Genomic DNA, 19,227 nt, shown 5'->3' on the forward strand with positions numbered 1-19,227 from the left:
AGTGCCTGATGCTTTTGCACGCAATGCCACCTGGTGCCTAGTCAAACACCCTGCAGCCTCCAACTAGTATCCACCCACACCCTCCCAGTCAAAACCCAGAGAAACCTTTCCTGATCACCTGGTTTCCACACCTGTGCTGTGGCCAGGAAACACGCTCGCAAGCCCACTCATTCTTCCCACAGTCTAGGGACAGGTACTCTTCAACGAAAACCACCCCTTGCTTCTGCTTTGTGACCCAGTCAGCCCCTCCCCCCAACCCCCTTCGCACCCACACGATCCAAGAGCTCTTTCACTTTTATCCACAGACTGCTCTGGGTGCTGAGGGCCACTGACTCTAGCAACATTGTGTGCTCACCATTGATAGACCTCTCGGTCTATTAAACCAGTGGGCCCACCATCAACTAACTCCCCGGTCAAGCCTGCTGGAAGAGAAAAGGGTCAGAGGCAACTGTGACATCCTCAGGAAAACGAAACAAAAAATGCTCCCTATGCTCTCTCTCTCTCTCATCTCCTTCTCCAGGTCTCTAGCAATGCTTTTCTATCTGAGCATTCTCTCTCTCTCTCTCTCTCTCTCTCTCTCTGTCTTTCTCTGACTCTATTTCTCTCGTTATCTTTTGCTTGTAATGTATAGATGTATACAGACAGAAAATGTTCATTTCTGTTTTGTTTTGTCTATTTGTGGGAGAGAGCTGCCGCCCTGAGATTTTCTTAATGAATAGAGCTTCCACTGGCTCCATAACATTTTCCTTCAGGTTGAGAACCAAAATGTGCCCCCTTCCCACATACACCAAGCCTCACGTTTCCTGAGCCTTTACACCTTTTAATGTTGCTACAGTAACCTTTGGGCTCCTGCTGGAAGAAGAAAGATACCTTCCACTCAGTTCAAAGTCTGCAAAAAACACCTACACCAAGTGTCTTGCTAGTTGTGAAGGTGTGAGAGAGGGAAACGGAGTATAAAAGGGCAGACTTGGAAAGAAATTCAGTGACCCGGGAGGGTTGGGGGCTGTTGGGTCCATGGCAGGGAGCAGAATTGAAGCTTGGGTGGCAGCTGCCACCTTGCAGAGGCACACAAGTTCACCCCCTCAGGCCACTGGCTTGTTGCATCTGAGCAGCATGCTAACTTTTATGTGGGAGCTCTGGAGGCACAGCTGGAAGGCTGCACCTTCTACAAGAAGAAGATAGCTGGCACAATCTGAGAGCATGAAGCAGGAAATGGGTTGACTTTCATGGATTGGGGCTTCACCTCTGGGAATATGAAGTGGGTTAATCAAAGTATGGGCCAGAGAGGAACCACAATGAGCGCCCCCTGGTCCCATCCGATGCTCTGGGGGAAAAAAAAAAATCTTCAGACACCTGATGTACAGATGAGTTATCACAGAGAGCACTGCAAGCAAAACAGTGATGGAAATTTGGTTCTCAGAGGCCTTCTGGGAACCGGGTGACCACTCTCCCCTACCTGATGGGCATAACTGCTTTTTCACTCTGCGTCTCAAACTAGAGACTACACATGTCTTCCCCTCCTGGAAAGCAGCTCCTGTTCTCCCCCTATGGCCTATTCCCTACCTCTTCTCTGCTATATCAGCCTTTCCTGCTTCCCACTGCTGATGGAAAGGGGCGGAGCTGTGGACTCACCAGTGCCCCAGCAACATTCTGTAGCTCTGCAGCCCCAGAGAGATCCCAGCCTCGAATGGCATTGCTGCAGAGATCAGCAAACAAAAACCAAAGTAGAACCTTTGGTCTATACTGGATATGTCCTTGATAAGGTGTGGCGGTACCAGGTTTTTTTGGAACCTAGGCTTGGTGCTTTGAGGGAAAAAACAGAGGTGGGCCATTGAGTGGTGTTTGGTCATCAGCAAAAGTGTGGGTGATCCCTGACCCTGACTTTTCCCCTATAAGCTCAATAAAAGGTGGGTCTTTTGGGTTCGGCTTGCTGTGCTACCAGTACCTGTCTCACTGTTTGTGTGGGTGATGAGTGGTCTTGGGATAGTGGACACACACCATATGGGATATGAAGACTTTGTAAGAATTTGGGGCCTAGGTAAGGGGTCCAAAGCTCACCTGGTGTCCTCTATCAGCCCCTTTTTCTTTCCGGGGGCCCCTACTTTAGAAAGCAGCAGCCTCTGGGAAAGGATTCTTGGTCAGTAGCAGAGGATTGGATCGAAGCTTTTATGCTGGCCCTTGGGGTTAGAGGTAGCGGGTATCACATGGTGATCTGTGAGCCCCTGGCCCTACTCTCTCCCCACATATCTTTTTTTTTTTTTAATGGTCTCCGTCGCCCAGGCTGGAGTGCAGGGGCAAGATCACAGCTTACTGTAGCCTCGAACCCCTGGGCTCAAATGATCCTCCCACCTCAGCCTGGTGAGTGGCTAGGACCACAGGTGCAGGCCACCACACCCAGATAATTTTTTAAAGTTTTTCTGTAGAGACGGCTTCTCCCTATGTTGCCCAGGCTGATCTCGAACTCCTGGGCTCAGGTGCCCCTCTCGCCTCGGCCCGCTAAATTGTTGGGATTGCGGCGCGAGCCACCATACCCAGCCTCCACCTATCCTCCTGCATTTCCTCCCTCTCTTCCCATTATGCCTCAATACTCCAAAAAGTGAGCATAGGACACTGTGGGTAGAAGGGCCGAGCACATCGAGAGGGGTGTGTTTGAGGTGGTGGGAAGTAGAGGACAGGCTGTTAGGGCAGTGCCCCCTTAGGGTCTTCCATCAGACCCTGACGCTAGGCTAGGGTTGGAAGCGGCTTACTCCACGCCCGTGCTGGTTCTCCCCCTTTCCTCCTCCAGTGTCCCCTCCTCCACTAGACTCACCCATCAGTCTCACCAGCCTCTCTGCCCTTGCCGTCTTACCTCATTTTCCCTCTGGCCTCTAAGGGCTGTCATCTTCACAAGCAGAAAGAGCGATGCAGAGGGAGAAGAAGGCCACAAGTGAGAGCTCCTCCTCGTGGATCGTGGCTGTCAGCGCCCGAGAGACGCCAGGCACCACCCCCCCCCCCCCCCACCCCCCCCCCCCCCCCCCCCGCCCAGAGGATTTGCTCCGTCCGGAAAGGGGCGCGGTGGAGACCCGCGCAGAGTTCTCTTCCAAGTCGGGTTCCAATTACCTCAATGAGTATTGGATCTCCGGCAGTCCAGGGACTTGGCTTCCTTCATTTGCAGAAAATCCAATGACCCCGCCTCAGCAGCGTGCATCCTTCGATAGCTCAGCTGGTACAGCGGAGGACTGTAGACTGCAGAGACGTTTGTGGACATCCTTAGGTCTCTGGTTCGATTCCAGCTCAAAGGAAGTGTCTGACTCTTTTGCACACAATGCTGCCTGGCTGCACCTGTTCCTGGTCAAAGACCTTGCAGCCTTCCAGTCCTAACTACACTTTCCCCGGGAAAACCCAGCAAAATCCTGCCTTTCCTGATCACACACCTGGGAGCCTATTCATTCTTCCCGAATCCTCGTAGTCTTCAGCGCAAAACAGTGCCCCTTGCCTTGTGACCCAGCCAGACACCAATTTGTGCCCCCACCATCCTACTCCTTTCCACTTGTATTTATAAACTGCCCACCCATCCCCCTGTCCCAGATCCCTCAAGCTTCACCTTTCCTGAGCCCTCACAACTTTTTATGTTGCTACAGCCAAGTTTGGCTACTGCTGGAAAAATAAGGATATCTAATATTCAGTTCAAAGTCTGCAAAAACACCTGCACCAAGTGCCCTGCCTACTTGGGAGGGTAAGGGAAAGGGAAAGGGAGTACCAAAGAAGTGCAGGCTTCAAAACAGCTTCAGTGATCCTGGAGAGTTAGGGGCTATTGGGTCCATGGCAGGGAGCAGACGTAAAGCTTGAGCGACAGCTGTCATTATACAGAGGCACATGAATTTGCCTCCTTAGACAGGCCACTGCCTGGTGGGTCTGAGCAGTTTGGAGTGTTTGCTCTGGGACCTAGAGGCACAGTTGGGTTCTCCTACTCCCAAGAAAAATGTGCTGAGGCCCAGTCGGAGAGAATGGAGTCAGAAATGGACTGGGCTTTATCAATCAAGTGAAGCTTCAACTCTGGGGAGGTGGAGTGGGTTTGGTAGGTATGTGGCAGAGAAGAAAGCCAATGAGCATCCTTTGGTCTCGTCACATAATCTCGGAAAAAGCTTCCAGATGTTTGATGTAAAGATGCAACCTATCAGAGAGTACTCCAAACTGAATGGCCCAGGAAAGCATGGCCTTCTGAAGCCTGCTTAGGACTGGCTTGTCCCATCTACTACCTGCCGGGTCCACAGGAACTGTTTAATGTGCCTCTCAAACTGGATACCGCACATATTGCTGCACATATCTTTTTCACGTGGAAAGCAGCTCCTGGTATCCCGCCACCGCCTATTCTCCCCCACGTCACCCCGACTGTGTCAACCTTTCTTCTTTGGTGTCACCAGTGCTCCGGGATGATTCTATGGCTCTGAAGGCACAGAGAGACCCCAGCTCCAATGACACCAAAGGCAAACACCAGCTAACAAAGAGGTACCAAAGGTAGCACCTCAGGCCTTCATTGAATATATTTCTGATGGGGCGTGGAGTCACCAGAGCCCTTGGAACCTTTGCTCAGTGCTTTGGGGGAAAACCAGAGGTGAGCCAACAAATGGGTTTGGTGGCTGGCACAAGTGAAGGTGAGCCCAGGTGCCCACTCTTCCCAGCTGTGCCATGGCAGAGAGTAGCAGGAGGTCTGTGAGGATCTGACCCTCACTCTCGGAGATCCACACCCACTTGCTATAAGACAGGAAGTGGACATAAACTCAATGGAGGCTAGGTCCCGTGGTTGTGGCTTCCTGTCCTCCTCTAGGTGTTCTGCTGCAGGGTGGGTGTCTCAGTGGTCTTGGAGTGGTGGGCACACACCAGATGGGATCTGAAACTTTTGTCAAAGATGTGGGTTCAGGATAAGGAGTCCAAAGCTCACACTTCTGTCCTCTACCTGGCTTCTTGTTTTTCAAGGAAACTCACAGAACTTTGCCCTACTTCAGAAATCGGCAGCTTCTGATTGGTATTCTTGGCCTGTTTGCAGAAGAGGGTATCTCACATGTGCATCTGCAAGCCTGGGAGAGATTTCCTCACCTCACTTCCCAGTACACCTCAATGCACCAGTATGTGAGCATAGACTACTATGAGGAGAAGGGCAGGGCACCTGGGGAGGAGGGCCTGTGTGTGTGGTAGGGGAGGGAGTAGAGAGGCCAGACTATTATGGAGACGCCCATTAGAGACGTGCACCAGACCCTGAGGTTGGGCTGGAGTTGTCAGCTGCCTATCCAGCGCCCATTAGGGTTCTTCTCTTTTCCTCCCCCAGCATTCTCTCCCCGACTAGACCCACCCAACCACCTCGCCAATCCCTGTGCCCTTGCTAACTCACCTTCTCATTTTCTCTCAGGCCACTGGGGGCTGTCATCCTCACGTGTAGAAAGGGGGATGCTCAGGGAGAGGAAGGCTGTCACAGATGAGAGCTCCTCCTCGTGGATGGTGGCTATCAGAGCCCGAGAGACACCAGGCATCCTCGCCCAGAGGATTTGCGCCCCCCCGAAAGGGGCGTGGTGGTGACCGGTGCAGGGTTCTCTTCCAAGGTGGGTCCCAACCAACCCAACGCATATTAGACCTCAAGCATTCCAGGGATGTGGCTCCCTCTGTTTGCAGAAAGTCCAATGACCCAGCTTTTTTTTTTTTTTTTTTTTTTTTTTTTTTTTTTTTTTTTTGAGACGGAGTCTCGCTCTGTCGCCCAGGCTGGAGTGCAGTGGCGCAATCTCGGCTCACTGCAAGCTCCGCCTCCCGGGTTCACGCCATTCTCCTGCCTCAGCCTCTCCGAGTAGCTGGGACTACAGGCGCCCGCCACCACGCCCGGCTAATTTTTTTGTATTTTTAGTAGAGACGGGGTTTCACCGTGGTCTCGATCTCCTGACCTCGTGATCCGCCCGCCTCGGCCTCCCAAAGTGCTAGGATTACAAGCGTGAGCCACCGCGCCCGGCCAGACCCAGCTTTGATAGCATGCACCCTTCGATAGCTCAGCTGGTAGAGCGGAGGACTGTAGATTGTACAGACATTTGCGGACATCCTTAGGTCGCTGGTTCAATTCCGGCTCGAAGGAAGTGCCTGATGCTTTTGGTTAAAAGCCCTGCAGCCTCCAAGTAAAACCCCTGCAGCTTCCAAGTAGTAACCACACTCTCCCGGGCAAAACACCCACGAAGTCTTTCCTGATCACCTAGCTTTCCATGCCTTGCTTCTGCTTTGTGACCCCACTAATTCCTCTATTCCTGCTGCCCCCCACTTCCCCACCCTGCGCTCCTTCGCTTTTCTTCACAGACTGCTCTCGGGCTTGAGCATTGCCGCTGGCTGTGACAAAACCACTGTGCTCGGCTGGGCGCGGTGGCTGAAGCCTGTAATCCCAGCACTTTGGGAGGCCGAGGCGGGTGGATCACGAGGTCAGGAGATCGAGACCATCCTGGCTAACACGGTGAAACCCCGTCTCTACTAAAAAATACAAAAAAATTAGCCGGGCGTGTTGGCGGGCGCCTGTGGTCCCAGCTACTCAAGAGGCTGAGGCAGGAGAATGGCGTGAACCCAGGAGGTGGAGGTTGCGGTGAGCCGAGATCGCGCCACCGCACTCCAGCCTGGGGGACAGAGAAAGACTCCGTCTCAAAAAAAAAAAAAAAAAAAAAAAAACCACTGTGCTCTCCTTTGACAGAGCTCTCCTGACCAGGTGGGCAAAGCCTGGAAGGTCAAGTTCCCTGGAGAACATCAAGCTTACTTGACGAGGGTGTAAAGTGGGGATAACTGTGGTATCTTCCGTAAAAACTCACCCTCTCACTCTCATCCATCTCAGGCTCTTCATCACTGCATTGAGATCCGACAGTCTCGTGTTTGGCTCTGTCTCATTCTCTTTCTCTCTTTCACAGTTTCTCTGTCTCTGTATATTTCTCTGTCCCTGTGTCTCTGCCTCCCTCTCACTCCCCCGAGCCCTCAGCCTGCCCCTCTCATTCTCCTTTGCTGGAAATGTATAGACCTATACAGGCATAAAGAAAATGTTCATATCCACTTTGCTGTGTCTACTCTGGGGAGACAGCTATCACCCTGAGAATTTTCTAATCCTAAGAACTTCCATTAGCAAGGTCAGGTTACCCATGAGGTCGAGGACAAGGTGAGTCTATCCCCTATCCCCACAGCTTTTCCCAAATCCCTGAAGCATCACTTTTTCTGAGCCTTCACAAATTTTCATGCTGCTACAGCCAAGTTTGGCCCCTGCTGGAAAAAAAAGGACCATTCAGTTCAAAGCCAGCAAAAACACCTGTGTTGAGTGCCCTGCTACTTGAGAGGGTAAGGGAGATGGAAGGGGAGTACAAAAGTGCAGGCTCAAAAAGAGCTTCAGTGATCCTGGAGAGTTAGGGGCTGTTGGGTCCATGGCAGGGAGCAGAAGTAAAGCTTGAGTGACAGCTGTCATTACACAGAGGCACACGAATTCGCTGCCTTAGGCCACTGCCTGGTGGGTCTGAGCAGTTTGGAGCTTTGGGACTAGAGGCACAGTTGGACTTTACCCTCACCCCGAAGGAAAACATGCTGAGGCCCAATCAGAGAGAATGAAGCAGGAAATGGACTTAGGTTTTCTCCAACGAAGAGGGGTTTCACCTCCAGGGAGATGGAGTGGGTTCTGTGGGTATGGGGCAGAGAAGAAAGCCAACAAGCATTCCTTGGTCTCATCTCACCATCTCAGAAAAAATCTCCAGAGATTTGCTGCACACATGCAACCTATCACAGAGAGCACTCCAAGCCAAATGGCCCATGGGAACGTGGCCCTCTGAAGCCGTCTGGGGACTGGGACACCTGCCTCCACTACCTGCTGTGGCCACAAGAGCTGTTTCATTGCAGGTCTCAAACTGAAGACTACACATGTCTTCCTCTCTTGGGAAGCAGCTCCTGATCTCCCTCCACCTCCCTATTTCCCCCAACGTTCCCCTGGCTTTGTCAGCCTTTCCTGCTTCTCATTGCTAACAGAAGGAGGCCAAGCTGTGGCATCCCCAGTGCCCAGGATGATTCTATGGCTTTGGAGCCACAGAGAGATCCCTGCCTCCAATGACACCAAAGGCAGAGATCAGCGAACACAGACCAAATGCAGTACCTTTGTCCCTTACTGGTTAAGTTTATGATGGGATACAGAGACCCTCGGGTTCTTTGGAACCTCTGTTTAGTGTTTTGGTGGGAAAATCAGAGGTGAGCCAGTGAATGGGCTTTGGTGGCCAGCACAAGCAAGGTTGAAACCTGGGTACCAACTCCCTGTTTGAGCCATGACAGAGAGTAGCTGGGTTCTGTGAGCATCTGACCCTTGCCCCCAGAGATCCAGACCCACTTGCCATAAGACAAGGAGTGGACTTAAACTCAGTGGTGGCCAGGTCCCTTGGATGTGGCTTGCTGCACCTCCACTAGGTGTTCAGCTTGGGGGTGGGTGTCCCAGTGGTCTTGGGGTAGTGGCACACACCAGATGAGATCTGAAACATTGTCAAAGACATGGGGTCAGGGTAAGCAGTCCAACACTGACACTTCTGTCTTCTACTTCACCCACCCCCTATTTTTTTTTTTCTTTTTTTATTTAGATAGGGTCCCTTCTGTCACCCAGGCTGGAGTTCAGGGGCATAATCATAGCTCACCGTAGCCTTGAACTCCTGGCCTTAAGCAATCCTCCCACCTCAGCCTCCCAAGTAGCTGGGACTACAGGCTCGTGCTACCACACCCAGCTAATTTTTGTAATTTTTGTAAAGATAAGGTTTTGCCATGTTGCTCAGGCTGGTCCTTGCCCATTTGCTTTTTCAGAGCCCACAGAGCCTTGTCCCACTCCTAAAAGTTGCAACTGGCAAAATATTTCCGGTCGGTTTGCAGAGGAGGGAAGCCAACCACCAGATTGGCCCCGAGGGAGGAGGGGTATCACATGTGCTTCTGCAATCCCTGGGAGGGGTCTCCTCACTTAATTCTATTTATTCTTTCCCTCACTTCCCAGTACACCTCAACGGGCCAAAAAGTGAACTTAGGATACTGTGGGTAGAAGGCAGAAAGCGCATCGGGAGGAAGAACGGGGGTGGGGGATGAGGGGGTGGGAGAGCAGTGGAAGGTGTAGGGAGGTCAGAGTGTTAGGGAAGGGCCTCATTACCGGCCACCACCAGACCATGCGGCTCGCCTGGGGTTGGAAGCCTTCTACCAGTGTCCATTCCAGTTCTCCTCCTTTCTCCTCCAGCAACCCTTCCCTCACCGGACCCCCGCACCCTGCATCCACCTCGCCAACCCCTCTGCCTCTCACCCTCTTTTTTTTTTTTTTTTTTTTTTGCCACTGAGGTCTGTCATCCTCACCTGTAGAAAGGGGGATGCACAGGAGGAAGAAGATAAAAAGTGAGGAGCACATTCCCACCACTACCCCCACGCCCCCTACCCGGCTCGCCCCTCATGGGTCGTTGTTATCGATGCAGGGGGCAGCCAGTCAGCCACACCCAGAGGATTTTGTTCCGCCGCAAAAGGGGCGCGGTGGCGATCAGCGCAGAGTTCTCTCTCCAAGGCGAGTTCCAACCAACTTAAAGCTTATTGGACGACTAGAGTTGCAAGGACTTGGCTTCTTGCATTTGCTGAAAGATCAATGACCCAACACCAGAAACGTGCGCCCTTCGATAGCTCAGCTGGTAGAGCGGAGGACTGTAGCCTGTAGAAACATCTGTGGACATCCTTAGGTCGCTGGTTCGATTCCGGCTCGAAGGAGGTGCCTTATGCTTTTGCACACGCACGCACCAAAACTACGTGGCTGCATCTCTGCCTGGTCAGAGGCTTTGCCAGCCAGCATCCACACTCTGCCAGGCGAAACCTAGCAAGGCCTTTCCGGATCACCCAGCTTCCCGCAGCCCATTCTGTGGCCTTGGGAGTCTGCTCATTCTTCCTGCAGTCCAGATACATGTACTTGTCAGCACTGTAGTGCCTGTTGCTTCTGTCTTGTGACCCAGCCAGTCCTCTTAATCAGCACCCCCACCACACCTCACTCTTTCACTTTTTTTCATGGACTGCTTTAGGGCTTGAGCAGTGCTGAGGGGCCGTGGCAACACCGCTGTGTTCACCTTTGACGGAGCCCTCTAGACATGGAGGTGGGCGAAGTGGTAAGCCCAAGACAAGTCTGGAAGGTCAAGATTCCTGGAGGCAGACTACTCTACAAGAAGACAGTGCAGGGTCACGGACAACCGTGGCATCCTTGATGAAAAGTCACCCTCTCCCCTCATGTTCTTCTAGGGGTTCTATAACTGCCTTGGCACCTGACATTGTCTCATTGTTTTCTGTTCTCTCTCTCTGTCTCTCTCTCTCTCTTGCTCTCTCTGTGTCGGTCTTTTCCTTTTTTACTCTCTTTTTCTGTCTCAATTCTCTCAGTGTATGGACATGTATAGAGTTTACCCTGATCTTCTGGGCTCTGCTTTATCTGCATTTTGGACATAACTTGAACTTATTACCCTGCTTAATGCAAATCTCTGACAATTTTTTTTTCTAAGTGTGTTAGTTGCCAGAATAAAATGTTGCAGTACTGTCTGTGTGACATTAGTATCAGGGTGAGAACTTTCAGTAGCTTCTTCAGTTTACAGGTTGGTCTGGGCACAGTTGGGGGGGCCCCTGGGAAAGCTCCTGGCTCTTGTTTTCTGCAGTTGTTACAGATGCCACAAGGAGGTTTTAGCTCATGTTGGGATAACAGAGGTCTCTCACACCACGGTTTGCCATTGGGCATACATCATTGGCCTTCATGAGGATTCTACAGCTCTGTAGCCTCAGTTTTCAATGTCACCATCTGTATAAATCTTCAAAATGTGACCCAAGATGGAACCTCTGGACTTTCTTGCACATCTTAGAATTTTATTGCTTGATTAAATTGGGGCAATGCTGTAACCACATTTATTTTTATTTACTTATTTTTTTAGAAACAAGGTCTCACTCTGTTGCCCAGAGTGGAGTGCAGTGGTGGGATCATGGCTCACTGCAGCCTCCATCTCCTGGGCTCAGCAATCCTCCACCCTCAGCTTCCCAAAGTATTGGGATTATAGGCATGAGCCACCGTGCCTGGCCTTTAACCATATTTAGATGTTTTTTTTTTTAACTCTATTGAGATTGTGTGCCTGTAATCCCAGCACTTTGGGAGGCTGATGCAGGAGAATCGCTTGAGCCCAGGAGTTCAAAACCAGCCTGAGCAGCACAGTGAGACTCTATTAAAAAAAAAAAAAAATAGCCAGGTGTAGTGGCACGTGCCTGTAGTCCCAGTTACTCAGGAGGCTGAGGCATGAGAATTGCTTCAGCCTGGGAGGCAGAGGTTGCAGTGAGCCAAGAATGTGCTTACTGAATATGACTACAAGGAGGTCTTCATCAATAATGGGTGTAGTAAGTCCTACATCCTCTTCTTAGCTCAAGAATCCAGGGTTTGTTGACTTATAAGAGCTGCTGCTCCTTGAGACTGGCATTCAGGGAAGTTTTGTTCACGAGCCTTTTACTAAGCGCCTGTCTTGTCCCAGATTCTGGGATACAGGGATTGAAATATACATCTTGCCCAAACATATGTGATTGAAATATACATCTTGCCCAAACATATGTTAATGTCCATAGGGGACTTAGAAATGGAAGCAGACTGTTAGAATATAGTGTGCTCAAAACTATAGTAAAGGAGGCCGAGTGCAGTGGCTCAGTCCTGTAATCCCAGCACTTTGGGAGGCTGAGATTGGAGGATTGCTTGAGGCTAGGAGTTCAAGACAAACCTGGTCAGCATAGCGAGACCCCGTCTCTAAAAAAATGAAAAAAGAAAAAAACCCCGCAATAAAGGAATATTCCATGCACACCTAGAGTGAAAAGCCTTAGTTCCTTCTAAGCTGTGATGGAAGGCAGCTTAGTAAATAGGGGAGGTTTTCTGGTAAAGCCTATGCTCATCAAAGTTGAGTCAATTGAGTTTTAGATCAGGAGTAGCAGTAGATCTATGATCAGAGAAGTAAGGTGGACACAGAAAAGTCTGAGCAAATAAACAGAAGCCTGAAGAGTGTTGATCATGCTTGTAACTAACTATATATAGTATCATTAGAACATACAAACAAATCCAAGAGTATCAGGAAACGAGGATTTTAAAAGTTGTGCATGGAACTTTTTTCTATGTCATTACATCCTTGGAGTTTCAATCGCTACTCACCCCAGAAACAGAGAAGATTGCCCTACATCTCTTTGAGTCCTCATAGACAGGGCACTGTAGCTATGAAATTTTATATGTGTGTGTGTGTGTATGTATGTATGTATATATATTATCATATGTATATTATTCCCCAGAGCGACAAGCAGTAGAAAAAGTACATAATGTTCTGTTCTTCCGCATTCACCTCCACTCCCTTCATCTCCACTCCCATTGTCATTGCCTCTGCACATGCTATGTGCAGCTGCCTGGCTTGGGTCAGCTGACAAATGAAGGCATGACTGATGCCAAGGGAGAAAAATCTTATGTTGAATGACTGCTTTTCCTGCTTTTCAGATTTGGCAGGAATGGGGAATTGGGAAATCTTCATTCAAGATCTGTAAAAATTGTCTTCTCTCTTTTTCAAACTTTATCATATGATCTCTTTACTAATTGGGTGGCCTTTTCCAGCAAGTACTACTCTTAACTGGGGTCCTGATGCTTAGATCAATATCAGTTCCTATGTGGAACATACTTAGTGATAACTAAATGGTATGAATAGACTATACGTATTATTTTCTACCTTTAAATAGTGGGATTAATTAGAAACCAAGGCTTTTGTCACTCTCCTCTACCTCTCCACTCAGACTACTATTGGCAATCAAGAAGGACGTGGTCCAACACTGGTAAAATGACTGTTTATATGTAAAATACATAAGCAAGAAACACAAGACCTGACCTCAAATTGCAATATATTCTGAACTGTATTGGGTAAAAGGACAGTGGATAAGTGTTAGAGTATTTTTCAGATGGAAGCCGAGAGGTGTAATCCTTTCAGGTCTACCCTTTGCTTTCCAGTCCCACAGTGTATACAAACTGAAATACCTTGAGACATTCTGAGGCAGTCTCCTTGTTTAAATATCAGTGCCTCCTCAAGGCAAAATTATTAAGCACTTTAAAGATAAACATTCTCTAAAAGAGGACACAGTGGGGTCATAGAGGCTGGTAGCCAAAATAAATAACATGGTGTCTCAGCCTCCTCAGGATCCAAAGGCACTCCTTTCTTTTTTATAAGGCAGAAGAACAGCATCTGAGAAGCCGTGCCTAGGAGGAAAGCCTAAAAAGCAAGCAGTTTCTTACTAGGCATAGCTCCTTGTTTTCCCATGTTGCAGCCTCATGGTCTTTCAGATAATAAGGCATGAATCTGAGTCACAATAGGAAAGGACAAGTGAGTTCCTTCCTCTTACAGCATGACCCACCATCAATGGGAGGTCAACACTGTCCCAGAAGATGTATTCCTTTTACAGGCGAGATTTCTCTTCTTCTAGCTTTAATATTTTACTGAAAATGTTGGAGAGCCAGAAATGGCACCTCCGAAGTAACCAGCTTAATCAATTTCATTTTCCCCACTCCCACCCAGACTCTGACTCAGCCAAAATGTACCATGTTTCCCGGGCTTACGAACACAAGACGGTCACAGGGTGCTTACCCTGCTTTGATCCCTCTGCCTCCTCTTTTGTCAATCTTCTCATTCTCTGTCACTCAAGGCAGGATCATCTTTTACCAGAACCTTTTCGTAACTCCCAAGTCTTAATCTGGTTCTCCTCCTCTTTGTCTCTGATACTCCCTGATTACTATATCTTCCCACCTATCACTCTATCTCTATCAGGAGTGAGCTCCTTGAAATCGGGGACAATGTCATGTTCATTTTGGTATCATCGGTACCTTGCACAGTACCCTGCACAGAGTGACATCCTGGAGTAATGACTAGAGACTACTTTAAACAGCATAGTTAATGGTGAAATGGTCCTAGATTTCTGTTTGAGATTCAAACAAGCTTGGGATGCCTGACTGACACCTCATTCCTATTTATTTGCTGTTTGGTTTTTTTAGAGAGGGGAGGTTTTTTTTTTTTTTTTTTTTTGAGATGGGGTCTCACTCTGTCCCCCCCGGCTGGAGTGCAGTGGTGCAATCTCTGCTCACTGCAACCTCCACCTCCCGGGTTCAAGAGATTTTCCTGCCTCAGTTCCCAAGTAGCTGGAATTACAGGCACCTGCCACCATACCCGGCTAATTTTTGTGTTTCTAGTAGTAACAGGGTTTCACCATGTTGGCCAAGCTGGTCTCGAACTTCTGACCTCAACTAATCCACCCACTTCAGCCTCCCAGAGTGCTGGGATTACAGGCGTGAGCCACCGCGCCTTGCCTTCATGCCTATTAAATATTATACTGAAGGCTTTTGTTAGAAATAAAAATGAAGTAATTGTATAAAAAGAGAACTTAAAGAAATATACAGTTATCTTATTGGAAATAAATGATTTTGATACATTTGTGGTACCAAATGTCAACATGCAAAAATCAGTTATATTTTTACATGTTATAATCAACCAGTTAGAATGTTCACTTTTTAAAAGGTTACCTCTATAATAGCATTAATCAATGAAATACCTAGAAACACATCTCTTAAAATGTACAAAATATCAAGGCAAAAACAGCAAAATATTATTGGAGAAGTCATGAAAAACTATACAAATGGAAAGACAATCCATGTTTTTTTTGGCATATGTATGTTCAGCTGTTTCAGCACCATTTGTTAGAAAGACTATCTTTTCTCCATTGAATCATGAGTAAAGATGCCTGCTCGGTCAAAGATCACTTCACTGTATTTGTGTGGTCTGTTTCTGAGTTCTCTATTCCGTTCTACTGATCTGTTTATATATTCTTTTGCTAATACCATACTGTCTTGATCACTGCAGCTCTATAGTAAGTCTTGAAGTCAGGTAGTGTCAGTCCTCTGACTTTGTTCCTCAGCATTGGGTGAAATATTCTGGGCTCTTGCCTTTCCATGTGAACTTTAGAATCAGTTTGTTGATATTTGATAGCACAAAACAATTTGCTAAACTTTTCACTGGGATTATGTTGAATCTGTGGATCAAGCTGGGAAGAACTGACATCGTAACAACAGTCTTTCTATTCATGAACAAAATATCTCTTCATTTATTTATATCTTTTATACTTCTTCCATCAGCATTTTATAGTTTTTCTCATATAAATCTTGTACATATTTTGTTAGAATTATACCCAAGTATTTTATTTTTTGGTGCTAATGTAAATTGCATTATGTTTTAAATTTCAAGTTCCAATTGTTCACTGCTGGTATATAGGAAAGCAGTTGACTTTTGTTTATTAACCTTTTATCTTGAAACCCAGCTATAATCACTTACTAGTTACCAGAGGGGTTTTTTTGGTGAATTCTTTCAGATTTTCTATAGACAGTCATGCCATTGGTGAACAAAGACAGTTTTATTTCTTCCTTCTCAATCATCATGCCTTTTATTTTATTTTCTTGTATGATTATACTAACCAGGATTCCAGTAAGCTGTTGAATAGAAATGGTAAATGGAGGACATCTTTGTCTTGTCCCTATCTTAGCAGGAAAGCTTCTAATTTCTCACCAATAAGTATGATGTTAGCTGAAGGGTTTTTGTAGGTGTTCTTAATCAAGTTGAGGAAATTCCTCTATATTATGATTTTCTAAAAGTTTTCATTATGAATATGTGTTAGCTTTTGTCAAATGCTTTTTCACTATCAATTGATATGATTACATAGTTTTTCTTTAGCCTGTTCAAGTGATGAATTATATTGATTTTTGAATATTGAGCCAGACTTTCATAGCTGCAATAAATCATTCTTGGTTGTGATGTGTATTTTTGTTTTATACATTGTTAAATTTGATTTGTCAATATGTTGTTGAGGATTTTTGTATCTATGTTCGTGAGATATATAGAGCTGTAATTTTCCTTTCTTATTATGTCTTTAGTTTTGATAGTAGAGTAAAGCTTGCCTTGTAGAGTAAGTTAGAAACTGTTCCTCCTGCTTCTAATTTCTGTAAGAGACGGTAAATAATTTGCATCATTTCTTAGATGTTTGATGGAGCTTATCAGTGGACCCATATGGGTCTGTTGCTTTCTGTTTTAGAAGATTATACATTGCTGACTCACTTTCTTTTTTTTTTTTTTTTTTTTTTGAGACGGAGTCTCGCTCTGTCGCCCAGGCCAGAGCGCAGTGGCGCGATCTCGGCTCACTGCAAGCTCCGCCTCCCGGGTTCACGCCATTCTCCTGCCTCAGCCTCTCCAAGTAGCTGGGACTACAGGCGCCCGCCACCACGCCCGGCTAGTTTTTTTTGTGTTTTTAGTAGAGACGCGGTTTCACCGTGGTCTCGATCTCCTGACCTGGTGATCCACCCGCCTCGGCCTCCCAAAGTGCTGGGATTACAAGCGTGAGCCACCGCGCCCGGCCGCTGACTCACTTTCATTCATACATACAGGCCTATTCACATGATCTATTTCTCTTTATGTGAGTTTTTGTAGTGTGTCTTTCAAGGAGGTGGCTCATTTCACCTAAGTTATCAAATTTATGGGCATAAAGTTGTTTATAATATTTATTTATTCTTTTAAAGTCCGTGGGGCAAGCAGTGATTTCCCACTTTTATTTCTGATATTAGTGATTTGTGTCTTTTCTCTCTTTTATTTTCGGTTAGCCTGGCTAGAGATTTATAAATTTTATTGACCATTTCAAAGAACTATCCTTTGATTTCATTAATTTTTTCTATTATTTTCCTGTTTTTCCATTTGATTGACCTCCTCTCTAATTTTTATTACTTTTCTTCTTATTTGAATTTAAGTTTTGTTCTTCTTTCTCTAGTTTTCTTTCTTCTTTTCTTTTTCTTTTTTTTTTTAAGACATGGTCTCACCCTGTTGCCCCGGTTGGAGTGCAGTGCTGTAATCACAGCTCATTGCAGCCACAACCTCCTGTACTCAAGTGATCTTCCTGCCTCAGCCTCCCAAGTAGGTGGAACTACAGGTGTGTGCCACCGTGCCTGGGTAATTTATTATTTATTTGTTGTAGAGATGGGGCTCACTATGTTACCCAAGCTGGTCTCAAACTCTTGGGCTCAGGAAATCCTCCCTCCTTGACCTCCCAAAGTGCTGGGATTATATGTGTGAGCCACCGTGCTTGGCCTTTTCTCTAGTTTTCTAAGGTGGAAGCTTAAAGCATTGATTCTAGATCTTTCTTCTTTTCTGATATATAAACTCAATGCTATAAATTTCTCTCTAAGCACTGCTTTTACTGCACCCCACAAATTTTGGTAAGTTGTATTTTTATTTATATTTAGTCCAAATGTTGAGGCTTCTTTTTTGACTGATGTGTTACTTGGAAGTGTGTTGTTTAATCTAAAAATATTTGGATTTTCTGTTACTGATTTCTTCTGTTACTGTTTCTACTTTAATTTCATTGCAGTCTGAGAACACATCTTGTTATGATTTCTATTCACTTAAGATATTTAATGTGTGTTTGATGACCCAGAATGTGGTCTACTTTGGTGAATGTCCCATGTGAGCTTGAGAGTAATGTATAGTCTGCTGTGGTTGTATAAAGTTATCTATAAATGTCCATATAAATCCAGTCGATTGACGGTGCTATTGAGTTCAATTATGCCCTTACTAATTTTATGCCTGCTAGATTTATTAGATTTGTTAATTACTGATAGAGGGATGCTGAAATCTCCAACTATAATGGTGGATTTGTTGATTTCTCCTAGGAGTTCTATCAATTTTCGCCTCGTATATTTTGAGGCTCTATTCAGCATAAACACATTAAGGATTGTTATGTCTTCTTGCATAATTGACCCTATTATTATTATGTAATTTCCTCTTAATCCTGATAATTTTCTTACTCTGAAGACATCTTTGTCTCAAATTAACATAGCTACTCTATCTTTCTTTAGATTAGTACTAGCATGGAGTATCTTTCTGTCTTTATATTTAAAGTAGGTTTCTTGTAGATAACATATAGTCGGGTCTTCTTTTTAATGCACCCTGAAAGTCTTTGTATTGGTGTATTTTGACCATTCACAATAAAAATAATGATTTATATAGTTGGATTAATATCTACCATATTTTGTATTTTAACTGCTTTGTATTTGTTGCCCTTGTTCATTTTTTTTTCTGTCTTCTACTATTTTTCTGCCTTTTGTGGCTTTAATTGAGCATTTAATATTACTCCATTGCAGTGTTGTGATCATAGCTCACTGTACCCTTGAATTCCTGGGCTCAAGTGATCCTCCTACCTCAGCAACCAAATTAGCTGGGACCATAGGCACACACCACCATGTTTGATTAATTTTTTAATTTTTAGTAGAGATAGGTCTGTCTATGTTGCCCAGACTGGTTACAAACTCCTGGGCTCAAGCAATCGTCCCTCCTCAGACTCCCAAGCTGGAATTACAGGCATGAGCCACCACACCCGGCCATGTCTTCTTGATTAACTGATCACTTTACAATGTTGAAATGCCATTCTTTGTGTCCAGTAAAAGTATTTAGCCTGAAACTACATTCTGTAATATTAACACACACACACACACACACACACACACACACACACACGTATTAAATTAGGGTTCCCAAGAAAATGAAAAAAATGGAAAGGGGGACAAAAACTTAAAAACTACTTACTGAAAAATTTCAAAATATGATGAAAATTATAAACTCACAGATCCAAGTAGCTTAATGAATCTCAAGTATGTGCATAGGCATGCACACACCCCTAGAAGAAAATTAATCAAAGGTACATCGTAATCAATTTGCTTAAGACCAGTAATAAGAGAAAAATCTTACATAACAGTCAGAGGAAAAATCACATTATGGGCAGGTACAGAGCAGCTTTTATTCCAGCACCGGTATATTCTCACCATTTTCTTTGGTGTTTACCCAAAGTTGTGGATATTGCAAGGTCTTTATACTCTGGCTGTGGGAGCATAAACCATTCTTACCCCCATGTGGGATCTGGGAATTGTTGAGTCTCCTGTTTTCCAGTGATTCTTTCCCTGGCCTTGGTAGTTGCCTTTCACACATAGGTCATTACTCAGTGAAAGACTCAAAGTGTCTCTCATCTGCAGATGTCAGAAGTTTTTTATTTGTGAAGCGCCCTTTTCTCCAGTATTCTGCTTCTTGACCTCCTCAAGCTCTAATCTTTGTCTTCTCAACTTAGCAAGAATGATGTGTCTGTTTGGGT

The 19,227-nt window shown here is 46.0% G+C and overlaps 2 non-coding genes across 2 annotated transcripts; both read left to right on the forward strand.

Annotated features, from left to right (window-relative positions):
* The first annotated feature begins 6,000 nt into the window (after positions 1-6,000).
* On the forward strand, positions 6,001-6,094 carry TRNAY-GUA (transfer RNA tyrosine (anticodon GUA)). The gene is made up of 2 exons: positions 6,001-6,037; positions 6,059-6,094. It is a non-coding gene; the product is annotated as a tRNA-Tyr (tRNA).
* Positions 6,095-9,644: 3,550 nt separating this feature from the next.
* Positions 9,645-9,738, forward strand: TRNAY-GUA (transfer RNA tyrosine (anticodon GUA)). The gene is made up of 2 exons: positions 9,645-9,681; positions 9,703-9,738. It is a non-coding gene; the product is annotated as a tRNA-Tyr (tRNA).
* The last annotated feature ends 9,489 nt before the right edge of the window (positions 9,739-19,227 follow it).

Source organism: Hylobates moloch, unplaced genomic scaffold (genome assembly GCF_009828535.3).
Source record: "Hylobates moloch isolate HMO894 unplaced genomic scaffold, HMol_V3 SCAFFOLD_16, whole genome shotgun sequence".
Taxonomy (NCBI): domain Eukaryota; kingdom Metazoa; phylum Chordata; class Mammalia; order Primates; family Hylobatidae; genus Hylobates; species Hylobates moloch.